The following is a 6,012-nucleotide window of genomic DNA, read 5'->3' on the forward strand; positions in this document are numbered from 1 at the left end:
GACCGCTGAGGCCCGAGGCCGGGAGCCCAACAGTCGGCCATGCCCAACCTCCTGCAGGACCCAGGGCTCCTGGCCTTTTCCTCCTCACCTCCCCCAGCCCCCTAAGGGAAAACCAAAGCCCGCTCAGAGCCGGGGCAACCCACCCGTGCCAAAAAATGGGGGCCAGCTTGTGTGGAGATTCCTCAACCTACTAAAGATAGAGCTTCCATATGATCCAGCAATTCCACTCCTAGGTATTTACCCAAAGGACACAGAAACATCAATTCCAAAGAGCACCTGCTCCCCTATGTTTATAGCAGCACTGTTTACAATAGCTAAGCTTTGGAAACAACCCAAATGCCCAAAAATAGATGACTGGATCGAGAAGGTGTGGTACATATACACCATGGAATATTACTCAGCAATCAATAAAGCTACTCATGCAATTTGCAGCAACATGGATGAAGCTGGAAGGGATCATGCTCAGCGAAATAAGCCAGAAAGAAAAAGAAAAATACCGGATGGTCTCACTCATAGCAGGAATTTAGAAAACCTAAATAAGGGACCAGGAAAAAGAATAGCTATAAGAAAGAAAAAATCAAAATCAACAAACAACTATGAACTAGAGACACACTGGGTGGAGGGGAGGGGGGGAGGAGGGATTGGGTCAAAATGGGTTGCAATTGTATGGGGAATATAAAAATAAAATTTTAAATAAATAAATAAATAAATAAATAAATAAATAAATAATGGGGGCCAGCTTGAAATGCAGGGATTGGAGGTAGGGAGCGGCCAGGCAAGGGCAGGGAACTTGTAATCCCAATCCGTGGTTGTGGCTCCCCCCAGCCCCCTAAGGGAAAATCAGAGCCCTCTCAGAGCCGGGGCAACCCACCCGTGCCAAAAAATGGGGGCCATTTTTTGGGAATGGCTGCAGCAAGGCAAGAGCTAAGGTGGAGATGGGACTACAGAAATACAAGGTGCCAGTGCCCCCAAGTCTTCCTTTGAACCTTCACAGCACATGAGTTCTTTCCCCACCACCACCACCACCCCTTCACCCCATACTTTTGCTACCTGGCCAGGCACGCTTCTGCTAGGATGCCCCATAAAGGCAGATACTTGAACTACCCCAACTATTGGGCAGAAAGGTCATATATAGAAAATATTATGATGGAAATGCCATATGAGCCAGCTGTACCACTTCTGGGTGTTTATATGAAGGATGTGAAAATACTAATTGGAAAAGATACATACATCCCTGTGCTCATTGTGGAATTATTCACAAAAGCCAAGATATGGAAACAAGCCATTGATGGATATGGATGGATGGCAAAAGATATGATTTGTACACACAATGCAATACTACTCGAATATTAAAAATAAAAACATGAGGGCCTCCCTGGTGGTACAAGTGGTTAAGCACTGCACTATGAAGCAATCCGTGGCCTCTGCAGCAGGAGTTCAATCCCCGGCCAGCCAGGGAGCTGCCCACATGGTGCAGCAGACCTCTCCTGTCTTGCCCCCTGCTCGCCTGAGCAGTGTATTTCAGTCAGTCTGCCTGTTCTGTTCCCCACTCTGTCTCTGGTGAATCCTCTCACTCCCCGCACATCTGGCCTGTACCCCAGCTCTTGTATGCATAAATAAATAAATCTTTTTTAAAAATTAAAAAAAAAAAAAAGGCTTCCCCGGTGGCGCAGCGGTTGAGCGCTGGGTTGAGAAGCTGCCCGCGGCCTCTGCAGCGCCGGTTCGATCCCCGGCTGCTCCCCAGCCACCGGAGGAGGGTCCCACATGGTGCGCAGACCTCTCCTGCCCCGCTGCTCCCCTCAGCAGTGTGCTTCAGTCCTTCTGCCTGCTCTGCTCCCCGCTCTGGCTCTGGTGAATTCTCTCACCCTCCCGTGATTCTGACTGTACCCAGTGCTTGTATAAATAAATAAAATTAAAACTTAAAAAAAAAAAAATTAAAAAAAAAAAACATGAAAGCCTGCTATTTGCAACAACATGTATGGATGTAGACAGCATTATATTTAGTGAAATGTTAAAAGAAAAGCAAATACCATTTGATTCCACTCATGTGGAAGATAAAGAATGCAGGAACAAAAAAACTCTTGGATTATAAGAACAAAATGATGATCACCAGAGGGAGAGGGGAGGTGTAAAATGGAGGTTCAATTGTATGGTGATGAGTGAAAAATAGACTTTTGGTGGTGATCATATGTGGTATACACAGATGTCGAATTGGAATGCCATACACCTGAAACCTATATAATGTTTTAAACCAATGGCACATCAATTTAAACAAGTAAACATAAAGCACTACAAATAAAAGAGTTATACAAAAGAAGAAACCTCCCCCCAAAAGAAAATACTATGGCATTTTGTATATTGACCTTGTTCTCCAATAATAGGACTGCTAAATTCACTTTTAACTTCTGGTAGTTTCCTCATAAATTCCTTAGGATTTTCTATATACAAAATCATGTTTACTATAAATAATGACAATTTTACTTCTTTTTATACCTGTGTGCCTACTTCTTTTTCTTACCTTCTCACACTTGCTAAGACCTCCAGTAAAATGTTAAATACAAGTGGAGATATTGAATATCCTTTTCCAGTGTCCTATCCTAGGAGAAAAGCTTTCAGCATGCAGTTAGCTAAAAGGTTTTTGTATAAGCCCTCACCACATTAAGGGAATTCCCACCAATTCTTACTTTGCTAAGAGATTTAGAAAAAGATGTCAGGTGAGTGGACTAGGTGTGAATGTAAATGAGGAGGTTAAGGGGACTTAATTACCAAATAAACTTTGTAGTAGATTCACAGGTGTTGTTTTTATATCATTCCTTAAGCTGTACATGTTTGTGATACATTTTCTTTTGTATATATGCTTCATTTTACAATAAAAGCACACTGTGACTCAGAGGTATAGGATCACATCTCACCAAATGTCTGTTGCCACATCACACCACCACCAAAGCACCGATAGTCCTTCACTGTTCTAGGACCCCTCCACACTTTGTGCTTCATCATCCCTCTCCTCTCTGCAACTCTACAGATTTCTAGCGTTTCTTCATAGATTTTGAATGAATGTGTGAATAAACAAGCCAACAATAACAGATTAATAATCAAATGAATAATACCTATCTTGATGGTAAAGTACCCATATTATTTAGGTTCCTTTTTTTTCCTCTTACTGTCCTATAGGTCAATGATCAAAAGTTACAACATTCAAAAGGTAGAAAGAACTGAGAAAGGAGGGTTTCAAATATCTGTGTTGGTCCTGAAGAGTTCTGATGACAAAAAGCACAAATAAGGTTATAAAATGATTCGGGGATATCTTAGTTGACTGTAAAATGTTTTGAAGGCTTATTAGGTTTAATTTATGTTAACAGTGGAGATGCCAGCATTATTTCATGATAAATTTCCACTGTCAATCTTTATAATCTTACCTCCAAAACCAGTGTTCATGTCAGTTCCAGAGGTTTCTGAGTTACAGATCATCTCACCCTGCTTCCTAAGCCAATCATTGGCTTGTTTGAGACCTAGTCACTAGTTTATTAGTATAGTTGAATACCACCTGAACCCTAAGAGAAGTCACCAAATACATATTAGACAGAGTGAAAGAAGACCAAAATCATTCATTAGAATTCTGATCAACATTAACAATTCTCCTTTTGATCTTCCCCTCAAACCTGGAAGGCAAATTGGGCATATATTATTAAGCCCATTTTATAGATTAGGAAACCTGGGCTTAGAAAAATTTTTCCCTACTTTTTGACTGGTCACAAAGCAGGGGCCAGAACAACTGTCTGCTTATCCCTTTGAATATGAAGTGCTACCACTAAGCCACCTTCCAGCGTGGTAAATGTTGAAATGTCTTCCCTAAACTTACTAACACATTTGCAATGGCCCATCCACATTTTCCCTAAGCAATCAGCAAGGAACATAAAATTACATTGTAAAAAATCCTATACAAACTTCTGGGAGGCAATGCTAGGCATTCAGTAACTACTGGCATTCATTCATGTCAGAAGTGATATAAGATCATGAAACAGATATGTCCATTAGTTGTCTACCTGTAACAGGGTAAGCCCCAGAGAAAGGAGAGGTTACAGGTCCCCTGCCCTCCTCTAAGAAAGGTGATGCTGGGCAGGGAGCTGAAACTAGAAAATACTGAGAAAAGGACTGAGAGAGAGAAGACCTGGCTGAGGAGAAATGGGGAGAGATCAAGGAGACCTGGAGAAGGCACATGGAGCAGAGAGATGTGTTAATAAGCGGCACTTGCTTCTCAGCCTTGCACTGGTACCAAGGATTTGGGGAACATGTGCAGAGACACTTGAACAGACATGGGTGCAGACCTGTGGGGATGTTAACAATGGCAGCCTTTATCTTGACATTGATTTTACTTCTTCCAGACTTGTCTGGCCCCTTCTGCCCCTTTGCTTTGTGTCCCCACCAGAAGGTGCCTTAGACTTCTGGTAAGCTGTTGGGCCTCAGCGATTCTGCTTTGGGCCAACCTGGCTTGGCTGGGCATTTACCCACAGCAGATGGGTAACTTTGGATGTTTAATTGGAAACTATTTTAAGTATATTCTTTTTCTTCTCTTTATTGCACACTAACTGTATTAAAGTTACTTTCTATTAAATACCTTATGCACTAGAGTATGTTTTCTCTTGATGCACCAGATGGCAGAACCTATTTAGAGCAGGCAGGTTTGGGGGTTCTGGGTGCCCCTTCATCTTTCCCTCCACCATACCCACCATTCAAAACCATGTCCTTGGACCTCTTACTAGCTCATGCTTGCCATTTGAATTAATCCAAAGTCTTTGTAATAAAATATATTAAAGCATTTATAAATCTATGGATACACTTTGAATGTCAAACATTACTATAATAGATTGGGGTTTTTTCTCAAGTACAGAGCAAACTTTGTCCTTATAAAGAAATTCACTGTTACTAATAATCGAAAATGGATTTACTTAGCTGGGTAGCTTTAATTAGTTTGCTAGTGCTCCAAAGACTTTTGGGCGAATGGGATTTTTTTCTAATACCTGTAATGCATACAAGTGTTAAATCAAAGCTGACTCCAGCAAAATCTAATTCTAGAAACCCCAGAGTAAAATCAAGATAAAATAATTTATACCACAACCACTACATCAAAATAGGAAGAAGTCTAGTGAATAATCCAATTGCTATCAATGCTAAGATTTTCCAAAGAAAGAAAACCAGAGTTTTGGATTTTTCTAATAATCCAATATTCATTCTATTTCTGCTTTTAGCTTGTCCAAAGGGGTTATCATCTCCAAAGCACACCAACTTAACAAGTACACAATATAATAAAGACCAGTGGAAAACATAGAAAAATTAAGAGAAGCAACTCGTTGGTGGAGGAATTACATATTTTTTGAATATGCACTTAATGGTTCTACATGATTGCTTTTTATAAAGAGCAAGAAAAACTATCAGGTTACAAAGGACAATGTGTCTGCTGCAGAGCAGCTGTGGTTAGAGAGTGGGGATCACTGCCCTCCAGTTTCAGGTCTGGGCTCTCCTGTTCTTTGACCCAAAAGGGCTCTCGCCATTTCACTGTGCTGAACATTTCTAGCAATAAAGTGATAAATAAAATTACCTTCCCCACATCATCAGTTAGAAGAACATAAAAATGTTCAATACAAGTATGGTACTATCAAATTCTATCAAAGAGGGTGTGGTTGGGCCTCCCTGGTGGCACAAGGAGTTAAGATGCAGCACTATGAGCTACCGCAGCCACTGTAGCACGGGTTTGATCCCACATGGCAGGGAGCTACCCACATGGCAGCAGACCTCTCCTGACTTGCCCGCTGCTCCCCTCAGCTGTGTATTTCAGTCGGTCTGCCTATTCTGCTCCTCACTCTGTCTCTGGTGAATCCTCTCACTCCCCACACCTCTGGCCTATACCCCAGCTCTTGTATAAATAAATAAATAAATCTTTAAAAAATTACATCTTTTTTTTTAAAAAAAAATGAGGATGTGGCAAATTGGGACTTGGTATTGAACATGGGA

Source organism: Talpa occidentalis, unplaced genomic scaffold, assembly GCF_014898055.3.
Source record: "Talpa occidentalis isolate TD23 unplaced genomic scaffold, MPIMG_talOcc4v2.1 talOcc4.8, whole genome shotgun sequence".
NCBI lineage: Eukaryota > Metazoa > Chordata > Mammalia > Eulipotyphla > Talpidae > Talpa > Talpa occidentalis.